Source organism: Scyliorhinus canicula, chromosome 4 (genome assembly GCF_902713615.1).
Source record: "Scyliorhinus canicula chromosome 4, sScyCan1.1, whole genome shotgun sequence".
NCBI classification, from domain to species: domain Eukaryota; kingdom Metazoa; phylum Chordata; class Chondrichthyes; order Carcharhiniformes; family Scyliorhinidae; genus Scyliorhinus; species Scyliorhinus canicula.
The window spans coordinates 44,930,854-44,947,551 of NC_052149.1; the positions used below are offsets into that span (position 1 = coordinate 44,930,854).

The 16,698-nt window shown below is 55.4% G+C and overlaps 1 protein-coding gene across 9 annotated transcripts in view; it reads left to right on the forward strand.

The window, feature by feature from the left end:
- The window catches only part of LOC119964527 (dual specificity testis-specific protein kinase 2-like), a 165,062-nt gene that overhangs the window by 17,272 nt on the left and 131,092 nt on the right, over positions 1-16,698 (forward strand). For 2 of the 9 annotated variants that reach the window (XM_038794128.1, XM_038794132.1), the window contains exon 3: positions 10,159-10,324. The exons of the other annotated variants lie outside the window; for them this stretch is intronic. The gene's annotated coding sequence lies outside the window, so the exon portion shown is untranslated. The remainder of the gene's footprint in view (positions 1-10,158; positions 10,325-16,698) is intronic. 9 annotated transcript variants of the gene reach the window in all.

Here is a 16,698-nt window from a genome sequence, read left to right on the forward strand (position 1 = left end):
TCAACTATCTCTCCTTATCATTTTGACTGTATTTTAGATGGTTAACCACACCATCCTTCTCCAATGACAATCCTCACGTGAGTGTCCAGTTGAGGGAAACTGCCCTTGCTTTGTTCTCTTTGCACAAATATCTTTTTATTAATTTCTGTGATGCCAACATCTCTCACAACTCCAGCAGTTATTGTGGGGAGAGGGAGGGAGGGTGGGGAGAGGGAGGGAGGGTGGGGAGAGGGAGGGAGGGTAGGGAGAGGGAGAGGGAGGGAGGGTAGGGAGAAGGGGGGTGGGGGGGGGAGAGGGGGGGAGAGGGGGGGGTGGGGGGGGGAGAGGCGGTGGGGGGGAGAGGGTGGGGAGAGGGAGGGTGGGGGGAGGATGGGGAGGTGGGGGGAGGATGGGGGAGGTGGGGGAGAGGGAGGGAGGGTGGGGAGAGGGAGGGAGGGTGGGGAGAGGGGGGGAGAGGGAGGGGGAGGGAGGGGAGAGGGAGGGGAGAGGGAGGGGAGAGGGGGGAGAGGGAGGGGGAGTGGGGGGGGGAGAGGGACGGTGGGAGGGGAGAGGGACGGTGGGAGGGTGGGGAGAGGGGGGGTGGGGGGGAGAGGGGGTGGGGGGAGGGGAGAGGGTAGGGAGGGAGAGGGGGAGAGGATGGGGTTGTGGGGAGGGGGGGTAGGAGAGAGGGTGGGGAGGGACGGGGGGAGGGGGTGGGGAGGGGGGAGGGGGGGGGGTGGTGGAGAGGGTGGGGGGGGAGGGAGGGAGGTGGAGGGAGAGGGGGGGGGGAGGGGGGAGAAAGGGAAGGGGAAGGGAGGGGGGAGGGGGGAAGGGGGGGGGGAAGGGGGTGGGGAGGGGAGGGAGATGGGGGAGAGGGGGGGAGAGGGTGGGGAGTGGGAGGGGGGGAAGGGGGTGGGGGAGGGGAGGGAGATGGGGAGAGGGTGGTGGGGTGGGGGAGAGGGGGGGAAGAGGGTGGGGGGGGGGGTGGGGAGAGGGGGAGGGAGGGTGGGGAGAGGGTGGGAGGGTGGGGGGAGGGTGGGGAGAGGGACAGTGGGAGGGTGGGGGGGGGGGGAGGGAGGGCGGGAGGGTGGGGAGAGGGCGGGAGGGTGGGGAGAGGGCGGGAGGGTGGGGAGAGGGAGGAGGGTGGGGAGGGGAGGGAGGGGGAAAGGGGGTGGGGGGGAGAGTGGGGAGGGTGGGGTGTGGGGGGGGAGAGGGTGGGGGGGAGAGTGGAGGGGGTGGGGAGAGGGGGGTGGGGAGAGTGGAGGGGGTGGGGAGAGGGGGGGTGGGGAGGGGGTGGGGAGGTGGAGAGGGTGGGGAGAGGGGGGGGTGGGGTGGGGGGGTGGGGAGGGGGAGGGGGTGGGGAGGTGGAGAGGGTGGGGGGAGTGGGGAGAGGGGAGGGTGTGGGGAGAGGGGAGGGTGGGGAGGGGGAGAGGGTGGGGGGGTGGGGAGAGGGGGGGGGGTTGGGAGGGGGTGGAGAGGGTGGGGGGTGGGGAGGGGATGTGGGGGAGAGGGTGGGGAGGGGGTGTGAGGGAGAGGGTGGGGGGGTGGGGAGAGGGTGGGGGGGTGGGGAGAGGGTGGGGGGTGGGGGGTGGGGAGAGGGTGGGGGGGTGGGGAGAGGGTGGGGGGGTGGGGGGTGGGGAGAGGGTGGGGGGGTGGGAGGGTGGGGGGGTGGGGAGGGGGTGGGGGGAGAGGGGGGGAAGAGGGTGGGGATGGGGAGGGGAGAGGGGGGGAAGAGGGTGGGGGTGGGGAGGGGAGGGGGAGGGGGGAGAGGGTGGGGGGAAGAGGGTTGGGGAGGGGAGGGAGATGGGGAAGGGGGAGAGGGTGGGGAAGGGGGAGAGGGTGGGGAGGGGGAGGGGGGGAGAGGGTGGAGAGGTGGGGGGGGCGAGGGTGGAAAGGCGGAGAGGGTGGGAGAGGGGGGTCAGAGGGTGGGGGAGGGAGAAGGGTGGGAGAGGGGGGCAGAGGGTGGGGTGGGGGGGGGGAAGAGGGTGGGGGGGGAGAGGTTGGGGAGGGGGAGAGGGTGGGAGTGGGGTGGGTAGGGGGGGAGAGGTGGGGGGTGGGCTGGGGGGAAGGGGGTGGGGAGGGGGGGAGGGTGGGGCGGGAAGAGAGGGGGGGAGGGTGGGGGGTGGGGGCGGGAGCGGGGATGGGGAGGGGGAGGAGAGGGGGGGAGGAGAGGGGGGGGGAGAGGGGGGAGGGGGTGGGGTGAGGGGAGGGGGGGGGGGGGGGGGGAGGGGGTGGGGTGAGGGGGAGGGGGGGGGAGGGGGGGAGGGGGTGGGGTGAGGGGAGAGGGGGAGGGGAGAGGGCGTGGGGGAGGGCGAGGGGAAAGGGGGTGGGGATGCGGGGGGTGGGGAGGGGGTGGGGATGGGAGGAAGGGGGTGGGGAGCGGAGGGGGAGTGGGGGGTGGGGTGGGGAGGGGGAGGGAGATGGGGAGGGGGATGGGAGGGTGGGGAGGGGGGTGGGGAGGGGGATGGGGGGTGGGGAGGGGGGTGGGGAGGGGGATGGGAGGGGATGGGAGGGTGGGGAGGGGGGTGGGGAGGGGGATGGGAGGGGGTGGAGAGGGTGGGGGGTGTGGGGGAGAGGGTGGGGAGGGAGTGTGGGGGAGAGGGTGGGGAGAGGGTGGGGGGGTGGGGAGAGGGTGGGGGGGTGGGGGGGTGTGGGAGAGGGTGGGGGGGTGGGGGGGGGTGGGGGGTGGGGAGAGGGTGGGGGGGGTGGGAGAGGGTGGGGGGGTGGGGAGAGGGTGGGGGGGGGTGGGAGAGGGTGGGGGGGTGGGGAGGGGGTGGGGGGAGAGGGGGGGGGAGAGGGTGGGGGTGGGGAGGGGAGGGGGAGGGGGGAGAGGGTGGGGGAAGAGGGTTGGGGAGGGAGATGGGGGAAGGGGGATGGGAGGGTGGGGCGGGGGAGGGGGGAGAGGGTGGGGGGAAGAGGGTGGGGAGGGAGATGGGGGAAGGGGGATGGGAGGGTGGGGAGGGGGGTGGGGAGGGGGATGGGAGGGGGTGAGAGGGTGGGGGGCTGTGGGGGAGAGGGTGGGAGGGAGAGGGTGGGGAGAGGGTGGGGGGGTGGGGAGAGGGTGGGGGGGTGGGGAGAGGGTGGGGGGGTGGGAGAGGGTGGGGGGGTGGGGAGAGGGTGGGGGGGTGGGGGTGGGGAGAGGGTGGTGGGGAGGGGGTGGGGGGGAGGGGGGGGGAAGAGGGTGGGGGGGGGGGGAGGGGAGGGGGAGGGGGGAGAGGGTGGGGGGAGAGGGTTGGGGAGGGAGATGGGGGAGGGGGATGGGGAGAGAGGGTGGGGAAGGGGGAGAGGGGGGGAAGGGGGAGGGGTGGGAAGGGGGAGAGGGTGGGGAGGGGGAGGGGGGGAGAGGGTGGCGAGGTGGGGGGGGGAGAGGGTGGAAAGGCGGAGAGGGTGGGAGAGGGGGGCAGAGGGTGGGGGGGAGAAGGGTGGGAGAGGGGGGCAGAGGGTGGGGTGGGGGGGGGAAGAGGGTGGGGGGGAGAGGTTGGGGAGGGGGAGAGGGTGGGAGTGGGGTGGGTAGGGGGGGAGAGGGTGGGGGGTGGGGAGGGGGGAAGGGGGTGGGGAGGGGGAGAGGGTGGGGGGTGGGGAGGGAGAGGGGGGGAGGGTGGGGGGCGGGAGGGGCGGGGGGAGATCGGAGAGGGGCGGGGGGAGAGGGCAGGGGGGGGAGAGTAGGGGGGGGGGAGAGTAGGGGAGGGGGTGGGGAGGGGAGGGGAAAGGGGGTGGGGAGGGGGTGGGGATGGGAGAAGGGGTGGGGAGCGTGGGGGGAGGGGGTGGGGTGGGGAGGGGGAGAGGAGGGGGTGGGGAGGGGAGAGGGAGTGGGGAGGGGAGGGGAAGGGGGTGGGGAGGGGGAGAGGGGGGGAGGGGGTGGGGAGGGGAGAGGGAGTGGGGAGGGGAGGGGAAAGGGGGTGGGGATGGGAGAAGGGGTGGGGAGCGTGGGGAGGGGGTGGGGATGGGAGAAGGGGTGGGGAGCGTGGGGGGAGGGGTGGGGTGGGGAGGGGGAGGGGATGGGAGGGGGATGGGAGGGGTGGTGGGGAGGGGGATGGGAGGGGGGGTGGGGAGGGGGGGGTGGGGAGGGGGATGGGAGGGGGGGTGGGGAGGGGGATGGGAGGGAGGGTGGGGTGGGGAGGAGGGGGGCGGGAGGGGGATGGGAGAGGGAGGGTGGGGTGGGGAGAGGGGGGAGGAGGGGAGAGGGAGGGGGGGGGGGGGGGGAGGGTGGATAGGGAGGACACCTCCCGCTGCCGGGGGAAAGCAGGCAGCATAATCAAGGATCCCTCCCACCCGGCTTACTCACTTTTCCAACTTCTTCGATCGGGCAGGAGATTCAGAAGTCTGAGAACACGGACGAACAGACTCAAAAACAGCTTCTTCCCCACTGTCACCAGACTCCTAAATGACCCTTTTATGGACTGTCCTCATTAACTACACCCTGTATGCTTCATCCGATGCCAATGCTTATGTAGTACATTGTATATATTGTGTTGCCCTATTATGTATTCTCATGTATTTTCTTGAATTCTGTTCAATTCCCTTTTCTTCCCATGTATTGAATGATCTGTTGAGCTGCTTGCAGAAAAATACTTTTCACTGTACCTCGGTACACGTGACAATAAACAAATCCAATCCAATCCAAGGGGAGGGGAGGAGAGGAGAGGGAGGGGAGGGGAGGGTAGGGGGAGGGGGGGAGGGAGAGGAAGGAGAGGAAGGAGAGGGAGGGAGGGAGAGAGAGAGAGAGAGAGAGAGGAGAGGGAGAGGAGAGGGGGGGGCAGCTCAACCTCCTCCTCCTCCCCCCTCCTCCCCCCCTCCTCCCCCCTCCTCCCTCCCTCCTCCCTCCCTCCTCCCTCCCTCCTCCCTCCCCCCCCCCCCCCCCCCCCCCCCCCCCCCCCCCCCATGACTAGCAACTCCTCGGCCATTCCCTGGGAGAGGGGGGATGGGAGGGGGAGGGTGGGGAGAGGGAGGGAAGGGAGGGTGGGGAGAGGGAGGGAAGGGAGGGTGGGGGGGAGGGAAGGGAGGGTGGGGAGGGGGACGGGAGAGGGAGGGGAGGGGAGAGAGAGGGGTGAGGAGGGAGGGGGGAGAGAGGGGAGGAGAGGGAGGGTGAGGGGGGAGGGGAGGGGGAGGGTGGGGAGGAAGAGGAAGAGGGAGAGGAAGAGGGAGAGGAAGAGGGAGAGGAAGAGGAAGAGGGAGAGGAGAGGAGAGGGGGGAGCAGCTCGACCAGGCCACCGGGACACACGGGTATCCCGTGGCACGCGGCTGCCGAGGTGTCCAATGACCTCCATCTAACATGTCGTTTATCTGCCCCCCACCACCCTTCTGTCGATTAGCAGAATGTATGCGAACAGAACGGCTATGTTCAGCGCAGTGGTTGGGGCTGCTGCACTGCAGTTGGAGATGGAGCAGCGTCCACAGCCACAACTCGCAGTGGATGCAGGGCCAACTGCAGCAGCAGAGGGAATGGCCGAGGAGTTGCTAGTCATGGAGGGGGGGGGGGGGGGGGGGGGGGGGGGAGGAAGGAAGGAGGGAAGGTGCAGCCAGGGCGAGGCCGAGGGTGTACCGTGCCCGGATATCGTTCCAGACAATGCCGGACATCACCTGCAGGAGGGGACTCCAGTTGAGTAGAGAGATGGTGACACATATCTGTCACCTCGTGGCGCACCTCACGCCACGTGGAACAGGAGGAGGACACGCGATCCCGGTTGCCGTCAAGGTGATGGTCGCACTTAACTTCTATGCGACCGGCTCCTTTCAGTCTCCGAGCGGGGACCTCTCCGGGGTCTCCCAGTCATCGGTGCACAGGTGCTTCCGGGATGTGACCGACGCCCTCTATGCCATCGCGGACCGCTACATCACCTTTCCCGAGGACCGAGCAAGTCAACATTCATGAGCTCGTGGATTTGCCAGCGTGGCCGGGATACCGATGGTGCAGGGGGTCATCGATTTTGTTCACGGTCCCCATAGGCCCGCCTGCAGGGGACAGGGAGGTCTTCATAAACAGGAGGGGGACATACTCCATGAATATCCAGGTGGTATGTGACCCCCACATGAGGATCATGAACGTCTGCGCAAGGTTCCCAGGGAGTGTGCATGACGCCTACATTCTGGCGCAGTCGTACATCCCTGCAATGTTTGAGGGATGGCCCCCCTGGCTGAGGGGCTGGTTGCTGGGCGACAGGGGTTATCCACTGAGGTCTTGGCTGATGATGCCTATACGGAGGCCTCAGACCAATGTGGAAACCCGATACAATGTGGACCATGCAGCAACCAGGGGTGTGGTGGAGCGCTGCTTTGGTCTCCTGAAGATGAGATTCAGGTGCCTGGACCGCTCCGGAGGTGCCCTGCAGTACCAGCCCGACCGGGTCGCTCGCATTGTTGTGGTCTGCTGTGCGCTGCACAACATAGCGATGCAGCGGGGAGATGCCCTGCTGGAGGAGGCGGAGGGAGAAGCCAGTGGCAGTGGTGCCAGCACAGAAGAGGAGGAGGTGGTTGGTGGAGTGGTGGGCGCAGCACGCAGACAGGACCCGGCTGTTGGTGATGCCCAGGAGGCTGCACGACGGACCCGGCGAGGACGGCGGGCACGCAACGCCTTGGTGGCAGCCAGATTCATGCGTCGCGTGTGGCGGCACCGTTGAACACCAACACTACCACCTGCATCGGCAGTCGCGCAGACAGTCAACACACAACTGCCACCACTCCTGCTCTGCGTACTCTGCTCCAGTTCTACATCATCCTTACCACTGCGGCACAACGGTATGGCACGACATTGATGGCTGTGTCAGCGGGTGTGATCAGTGCCATGTTGAATGATGACGGCCAGCTCTGCGATGAGCTGAGAACTTAGAATCGTTAGACAAAGTCTGACTCATGGCAATAGCTGAACCATTCACCTCGGTGGCCGCTGAGTTTGTCAGGGACACTCCATCACGTGCCCGTGTTGGGTAGCGGTGGGGGGGTGGAGGGACTGCACACCCGGCACCGAAGTTTCACCACTCGTCAACCCCAGCGACACTCGGTCACGATCCCTGTGGCAACGGAAAAACCACACAGTCTTACAAGTTAGGTGCAACAGTGTGTTTAATGGATAACATAGTTTACAGATGCCCTAGCCCCTACAACTAAACTGTGCCCTTCACCCGTGCCAACTTACTTTGTGTCCCTCTTCATTGCCTTACGGGCCACTACGTCTAAGTGATTCCCCAGATCATACAGCAGGAGTGGAGGAGGACTGCTGCGAATCGCCCCCTTCGACATGTCTCCCCGTCGGCACTCGTTTCCTGGGGCGACCCGGCCTTGATGGGCCAGGCTGCTCTGCGGGCGTTTCGCATGATGTGGTGCCACCCTGCTCTGCCCGCTGCCCACCCGATGCACCAGGGATGGGATGGGGGGAGGCCGAGCGTCCAGGGACGTCCCGTGATGAAGTTAATGGGACGGGCCCCGAAACCACCACCTCCCTCGGGGAGCCCGGTGGCCCCCGGGCCTCACTTTTGGACGGAGGTGCGAGCAGGGAGGTGCCCCGTCGCCCCACCAACACCTGGCGCTGCCAGTCCTGGAGGCCTGGAACGGTAACGACCAGGGTCCGAAGGTTCGCAGAGACGGAGTCCAGGGAGTGAGACATTGCCGCCAGGGACTGTGCGACCTCAACCTGTGAGTGCGCGACGCCATCCAACACGTGTGTCAGGCGGTTGATGCTCTCCGCAACTGACTGGTGGGACTGCCATTTCCTGCTGGGACTGTGCCGTGGCGTGCTGCGACTGGGCCATGGCTTGGTGAGACTCGGCCAAGGCCCGCAGCGCGCCGGCAATGTCATGTTGGCTCTGGCGCATTGCTGCCTGTGAGAGGGCAGCCCTGTCCAGGGCCGAGGATGACGCATGCAAATGAAGCCCAACGCCTTGCATAACCTGACCCATGGCTGAAACCGTTTCACCCATTGCCTCGACCGCGGATGCCACCCGTGCGGTATCGGCCTGGGTGGCTGCCATGAGCGGCACCACTCCCTGCTCCTGGACGCGGTTCGACGACTCTAACTGCGTCTGCAGCTGCTGGAAGACGGCCCTCATCCCGTCATTGTGTCCCTGGGTTTCGAGATGCATCGGCTGTGCGGGTGGGTCAAGTAAATCCAGGAACCCAGGAAACGTCTGGGAGCCAGCTGGATGCTGGGCCTGGCCTGCCTTCCGACAGTCCAGGCCCTCGGCTGCTCCGACCTCCACCTGCTGTACCTGCTCAGCTGTGTTGTGCGAACCAGACCGTGACCCGGGAGCCTCATCACTGAATTACTCAACCGAGGTGAGTGTCTCGGGGATGGTGTGGGAGATAGCAGTGCCCCAAGCTCGAGGTCCTCGTCCATACAAATGTCGTCGGGGTCATCGGCCTATTGATGAGTGGCCGCAGGGTGTTCGCGGCCCATTTCTCCCTCTCCCTCTGTCACCGTCCTCCGCGCCTCCTGCTCCACAGAATCTGGGAGGATGGCACCCCTGACTGTGCTCCCGGCACCCTCTGACGTGCGGCCCTGGGTGCGGTGGTGGTGGTGGTGGCAGGTGCTCGTCTTTGCCTGGATGCAGACGGCCCTGGTTGTTCGGCAGCGCGTCCTTGGGAAGAGAATGAAACGGGGTTATTTAGAAACGCTCAGCCGGGCGTTGGATGGTCCAGTGGGCAGAGTGTGAAGGGGCAGAGGATTGGGGGGGGTGTCCAGTGGGCAGAGTGTGAAGGGACATAGGATGGGGGGGTGTCCAGTGGGCAGAGTGTGAAGGGGCAGAGGATTGGGGGGGGTGTCCAGTGGGCAGAGTGTGAAGGGACAAGAGGATGGGGGGTGGGGGTTGTCATGCAGGGTTGTCTCACTTGGTTCAGCACCTCCAACCTCGCATTGCGCTACACCCGGGTGGCAGATCCCCCAGCAAGGTCCAGTGCCCTCTGCTCAAACGTGGTCAGGGGGTGGAAAATGGGCGAACCCCCTCCGGTCCTGTTGCGCTCCTGGGTATTGTGAGCGGTCTTGTCCTGTTGGGGGGGCATAAATAGATCATCAATTCGGCAGGTATCATCAGGACGTTCACATATTGGAGAATGTGGAGGCTCAAGTTGTAACTTAACCATTGCATCTCTCCAGGGGGTCGCAGCACTCATGTGGGTCTGCGACTACTTGGTAAACCACCCTCCACTCACTCTGCCCCCCTCCCCCTCGTGCCAGGGCGGGAGGTGGGTGATTAAGTACATGGGGGGGGGGGGAAGAATTGTTGTGACCCGGGGGCACCCTCTTGGCACTTACCCTGGCAGCCCTGGTGAGGTTGTGGAGCTTCTTCCTGCATTGCTCCCCAGACCAAGGGGTCTGCCCCACTGTACTCACGGCAGTGCCCACCTCATGCCAGGCCCGTCGCACTACGCTGGCAGGGTGGCGGTGCCCTCTTCTAGGGCAGATGATGCTCCTCCTCCGCTCCAGGAGTGCTTCGATATCTGCCTCTCCAAACTTCTCTGCGCGAGTCTATTTGGAAAGTGAACAAATTCTTTGCTCTTCATTTATTCTAAGAACAAGACTCAGTTGGCCTTGTAAGCTTTCACATTGGAATACAATTTGTGTACAGACATATTAATACCTTGTAGCTTCATGTTAAGTCCATTTAAATGTGTCGTGATACTGTGCTAAAAGCGGGGTTGCATATGCAGTTGGATTTTCTTAATTTGGGGAAATCATTTCCTCTGCATATCCAAAAAAGTGTGAATTTCATTTCTGAACTCCCATATTCACTGTGTTGCTTTTTCTAAGCTGAGCCAGCAGACTTAGTTTGATAAAGTAAGTTCTGGAGTTCAAGCATCATTGTTTCAAGAAGAAAAATGAATTGCTGATGATTAAGTCCCCTTGGTCTTAATAATTCACTCTTTTCATGAGTCTGTAAACAAGATGATTATCTACAAGTTGTTTTGATAGTGGGTCAAAACAATACAGAAAAATTACTTCACCAGTCTTCTGTTAATTTGTCCAAAATTGTTTTTAAATGTCCCACATTTATCCCAGTTAAATTTGCTGATCCATTATGGTCTCATTTTTCAATTTATTCCAGGGGGGGTTTCAGATGTTTAATATGGTAAAATTTGATTTTTTTTGTGCTTTTCATTGATTCCATTGGTAACATTTTCTCTCATTACAAAATTCTTAATTTTTCTGATTTAAAAAATAAAGAGTTGAGGTATGTGTCTTTTTTTCAGTGCTATCATTGAGAGGAAACAAAAATATCATAAAGCACAAGTCCGTCAGCTCCAAACGAAGAGTCATAGTTCTTTGTGACAAGCTAATGTTTTCACATTTTTGGTATTCGGGGAGCAGCATGCCAGCAATATTGACCATGCATACTTTCAAAAACTCCCACAAAAGGTTTGTTTGTTTAGCAATTTATGAACGCTAAAGCATAACTTGCCTTTGTAGTGGCTTCCTGAGAACTCTTTGCCGCGCCAAATGTTGTGCTGAGCTTTTCAATAAATGCTGATTTTACTCAGCTTTCCTTGTCCTTTTTCTCAGCTGTTAAGTTATTGCCATAGTTGGGACCTTTTGTTGAGAAATGTCAATACAAATTGTCCTTGAACACTGCGGCGCTATCCTGACAATTGAAGCATATACAGACGTTGAGTCCACCTTTGTGAAAAATATTTTGCATGCCATTCTTTGTTGAAAACTCAAAACCATTGTACACTTTTTTTTGTAGCTCTTATAATGGGGTGTAGCAAAGTGCTTTGTTTTGGCAACATACACGATATGCCAAATTAATTAGTTGGCTGTGGAAATTCTAGGTGGACAGATATTTCAAAATTAACTAACGTAGAGCATAACACATAAAATTAATTCTGTTATCAATTAATCAATCTGTTATCAATTAATGGGCAGCATGGTATTACAGTGGTTAACACATTTGAAAGACTGTCCCAGGTTCGATTTCTGGCTTGGGTCACTGTCTGTGCGGAGTTTGCACGCTCTCCCCGTGTTTGTGTGGGTTTGCTCCGGTTTCCTACCACAGTTCAAAAATGTGCAAGTTGGTGGATTGGCTGTGCTAAATTGCCCTCACTGTCGAAAAAAGGTTAGGTGGGGTTACAGGGATGGGGTGGAAGTGTGGGGATAGGGTGGAGGTATGGATTAGGCAGGGTTCTCTTTCCAAGGGCCGGTGCAGACTTGATGGGTCAAATGGCTTCCTTCGCTGTAAATTCTATGATTATCGACAGCTACCATTAAAATCTGTTATGGCCTGTTTATTCATCAGACTGGTCATCAACCTGAAAAGTTAACACTCCTCCCTCCAAACAGCATTTTCTGTTTTTCTTTCGGATTACCAGTATCTGCAATATTTTACTTTTGTCTTGTCAATATAAATACTGTTTACTGTGATCTAGAACATGGTGTTACAAGAACAACCAAGAGAAAAGCAACAATGAAAAACTGTGGAAAGACCAAAAGCTATCTTTGAGGCAGTCATCGTACCTTGTGGGAAGTTCAGCGATCTGTATCCTCTATCTCTCATTCCTAGAGGATATTTTAAAAGAGGAACTACCAAGTGCACCTGAAATCGGATCCACACCTATTAGGGAGCATTTCCTAATTTTCAATTTTCTCAAGACACAAAACCCTAATCCAAAACCAAACACATGACATTCATCAACCTTCATCTAAAAATTGAAATCGTAGCTACACCTCTGGCAGCACAAGATGCTTTTTAAGCTTTAATTTCTGGAAATGCATAAGCAACAGCTTATTGAAGTGCTCGCTTCAAAATGTTAAATCAAGATTGCTTGTGGAGACCATCAAACTTGTATTTCTTGGGACTCCTAACAGGTGAACATTTATACTTCAATGTTTCAATCCCTTGTCCGCCAGAAGAATTGTAGATCTAAGTTGCTGGGTCTACAAGCCTTCTACCTTCTGGCTCTTTTGACAATTTTATTTTAAATCTGTCTCCTCTGGTTACTGACCTTTCTGCTGTCAAAAGTTCTCCCCTCATTTACTGAATGAGGAAACAATACTGGGGAAACTAAACAATACCCTTTATGATTTTGAGCACCATTATTCAATGTACCATAACTTTCTCTACTGTAAGGAAAACAGCCCCAGCTTTTCTTATTTCCCCACTTAACTGAAGTTCCACATCCCTTGTGCCATTATATATGTGACTGTAGCAGGGTTGCCGGAGGCTGGCCCGCCAAAGGTTTCTATGCGACCGGAAATCTTTTAAAACCTGTGTTGACTGGTGGTAGAAGACATAGACTATGAGTTTCAGATTTTTCTTTTTCAAATCAAATTGCTGAATTTTCATTCCGTCAATTTCAAAATTATTGATTTCAAGCATTGATATGTAACTGCTATTTATCTTGAATAGCGGCCATCCTTAATACTTATCAAAATAAAGCAGGCGGCTGGCTCCCTTGATTGTAGTCTGTGATGAGCTGAAGCTGTCTGCAGATCTATTTGAAAACTGATACTCAGAACATGTTCCAACTGGAACTAATTGAAATCCAAAATGACAGTGCCATGAAAAGAGCATTTGCAGAGCATAACAATCTGATATTGACTATAAAATATGTTCACTCAGTCTTATCCAAATCTACCAAAACATGCCTTTCGATTGCTGCGAACAGCTTTCTTCAACAATGAAAAATGCCAAAACAAAATTGAGATAACTCCTGACAGCCAGGTATCTATCTGGAGTACTCTTCATCAGTACATCAAGTACGTGGACAGACATTGACTGCTTATACAAGCAGAAATAATGCCAAATATCTCAATAAATCAGTGTTCAATATAGTGACAAGAACGTAAGCCAATAAATTAGTCTCCTCATTTGAAGCATCTTATTAGTGCACATTTATTATCTTAATTAATAGTAAGATAAATTTCCAATGCTTTATCTTTGCAAAATTTGCTCATTGGACCCATGATGAGAACATTTGAAATGGGGCCACTCAAGCAAAGGTTGGACACTATTGGGCTATATGAATTTATAATATAAAAGGTTGGCAGGATGTATGCACAGATGCAAGATTTAAAAACAAATATTATAGATGTATAACTATTCTAGTGGGTGAAGACATTCTGCAGTGTATTGCACTGGCAATGCAGACCTGAAGGTCCTGGGTTCAAATCCTGCCAGCACCCATGGCACCAGACCTTGGAATCAGCACCCTTGGTAAAGAAATGGGGAAACAAAACTGAATTGACAGCTTTTCATAACGAGTATTAAAACTGAAGTGAAAAACAAGTTGACGTGTGCATGTACTTATAAAACCAAAAGGCAAATAAAAACTGCAATAATCTAATTGAGTAACCTTGAATGCACACGTACTTTGTGCTGTTCCATTTGGGCTTGTCTCCTTTAATATGCTGGCTGTGCGCAGTCCAAGAAATCTCCTCTCCAGCCGCCGATCATTGGCCAACACCAGGTTACCTGGAAGTATTTTGGCCAAGAATTTCTCCTGAAGCTGTCCTTTTGTTGAATCGGTACTTTAGTGTCACAACTACTGACGCCAATCAGCCAGGTGTCATGAAAAATTGTGCATGCAGACTCTTCTGATGTATGCACAGTTCTCTCACTGTTGATTAGCATTAGACTGTGGTGCATCTCGTGTGCTTTCCCTGGTGCGATGGTTGGCTGCATTAACGCTCTGGTGGGCCACCTCACTCTCCTTTAAAGCCCAGCTCTTTTGCCAAACTGTCAACCTTATTAATAGTTGCTTTTTTTTTAAATTTCATTTTTTAATGATTCCATGGAATCCCTACAGTGCAGAAGGAGGCCAATTGAGCCTGCACTGACCGTCAGAAAGAGCACTCTACCTAGACCCACTCCCTCAACCTATCCCTATAATCCCGCTCATTGATCATGACCAAACCACCTAACCTACATATCTTTGGACTGTGAGAGGAAACCAGAGCACCCGGAGGAAACCGACGCACACATGGGGAGAATGTGCAAGCTCCACACAGACAGTCACCCAAGGTCGGAATTGAACTCGGGTCCTTGGCGCTATGAGGCAGCAGTGCTGAGCACTGTGCCGCCTGAGCTTCTGCAAAGCAGCTTTGGAAAGGTTTTCTATATTAAAGGTGCTGTATAAATGCAAGTTGTTATGTATAATGAGCAATTCACACACCATCTATGGAGTAGATGAAATTTTAAAATGAGGACATGAGCATAATCTGAGTGGCAATTTGAGTTGATAGCCTGTAGTGTATATTGTCACTTTGAGCAATGCCGGCAAGTTTGTTTCAAGCTGCTGTTCTGTTTTTGAGCAGTAGAGAAATGTGGGCTTTGGGTGGGGAAAGATATTTTCTGGCATGAGTTCTGAGAGAATTTATTCATTTCCACTTTGAGGGTGGTAAGTTGCTTGCCCGGCCGGTCGCTCACCCGGATGATCGGTCGGTCGCTCAGATGGTCGCCCACTCGCTCGCCCGTCCATTCACTCGCCCACCCTCACTGCTCAACGGCTCCTCGTGGGCCCAGCGGCCCCTCACCTGCACAGCGGGTCCCTGGCACTGTGAAGCAACAGTGCTGACCACCGTGCAGCTGTTCCACCCGACATCCTTCATTGAACCTACCCGTAGTTTGAACCAGTGCCTCCGTGGGCTGGTTACGGAGGTTTGCTGGCTGATTTGGCCTGTGGGCTGGAAGTTGGCGAAGCCTGAGTTATATCATAGCTGATATCTTGACTCCATATACTTATCTTGCAGTGCAAGTAGATTCAGAAATGTTTGATAAACTATACATTTTTTGTTTTTGCAGTTTTATTCCCCAGAGCAAGGTGCAGAAAACGTATGATGTCAAATTGCTTGGCTGATATGTTGAGTTTGGCCTGCCATGGCCAAAAACAAATCAGCAGTCCTCTGAACTTAAGAACAGGAGTAGGCCATTCAACCCGTCGAACCTGCTCCGCCATTTAATATGTTCATGGCTCATCGGATATTTCAATGCCTTTTACACCCACTATTCCCACTCCTAACACCAATCAGAAATGGAGCATTAAATCACAATTATGCCAAGCATCATGTGCTTAGCACTCTTCACATTTTTGTATTTGCTGAAAAAACAGATACTTTCTTTTTGCCAGTAATATAGAACCACAGTAGTCAATTGTTTGACTGAGGGACTGCGACCTTGTATTATCCACAAAATCATGTTTAATTTCAGCTATGGGCTAACTTGTATAAAACAAGTTAAGCTGCTGAAAAGAGCACATTCTATTAGCCGTAAGTTATTTTGTACTGCTTTGTTTTTATTCTAAGCAAAGTAGATAACAGGTAGAAAAGCAGAATACTGCCACTGTTGGAAATCTGAAAATGGCAGGAAATGTTGCAAATACTCAGGTAATGGCAGCATCTGTGGAGTTAACGTTTCAGGTCAGTGACCTCTCCCCAGAACTCAGAAATGTTAGAAATCTAATAGGTTTTGAGCAAGGAATGGAGAAAAGGAACATCGGTGATAGGTAGGGTTGCCAAACCTCTAGGATTGGCGATCAATCTCCAGGGTGCTACTATGTGCAACTATGAAGAAAAATCATAGAGACATTTAAAAAAAGATGCATTTTTTTTATTGAACATTTCTTTTTGCCAGATATAAAAATGTTGAAAATTGAAAACAAAAGGCAGTTTGGCTGACCGTCATGCATCATCCAATTGGATAATGAATCTTGCTGCTTTCCATTTGGCGTAGGAAGGCAGTACATCACAAGGATGGATGTATTGGCTGGAGTCGGGAGCAAGTCATGTGATGAAACCTCCAGCAATACATTTAATCACCGTTCGCCACCCATGGTGAAAAACAGGAAGGATTGAATCTCTTATTTCTTCCTTTGAATCTTTTTCTTGCCACATCACCATTCCCTTTGGCCCTGGAAGACTAATTATTTTGTCATTCAATTTCTCCTGTCTTCCATTAATATACCTTCCTTTTGTCCTGGTACCACCCACCCTTGCTCAAAATCTATTACATTTCTGACCTTTTATTAGAACTGGGTAAATTTGCAGACCTGAAATGTTAACCCTGTTTCTCCCCACAGGTGCTGCCATAACCTGTAGCATGTTTCCAGCACTTTTGTTGCTTTTTCAGATTTTTTTTTTTGTGTCTCTGGCATTTTAGGTAACACAATTTAGTGACTCAAGTTACTTGACTAAAGAAGCATTTTTGGCCATTCTGTTTAATTGTTCCTGCAGTGGTAAAATGCCTACTTCTCAGTGAGAAATTTCAGGTATATTTGCTTATGAGACTTTGAAGACCTACAGCAGGCACCTTCTAAAGCACTGGAGAAATGGAGAAGGCTCATTTGAGAAGGCACTGGAGAGACTTGTCGAGAACATACAGAGGGGAAGCCAAGGCATTGGAGGGAGTGCACAAACTTCCAAGCAACCCATCTATCCAACCCTTCAAGCACTACCTTTCCCACATGTGGCAGAGCCATTCTCAATCCCTATTAAGTTGTAGTTTAATGGTAAAGAAAGAAATACATGCATTTATCTAGTATCTCGCATAATCAGGCTGTACCAGTGAAATGTAGCCACTGTAATGCTGTTGGAAATGTGGTAGCCAATGCATACACCATTTGTATACAGCAAGCTCCCACGAGGAGCACTGTGATAATGACCAGATCATCTCTTTTTGTGATGTCAATTGAGGGATAAATATTGGCCAGGATGCCAGGGATAACTCCAACACTTCTTAAAATATCCATGGGCACTATTTTGATGTCCATCTGAGAGGGCAACAGGGCCTTGGTAAACTG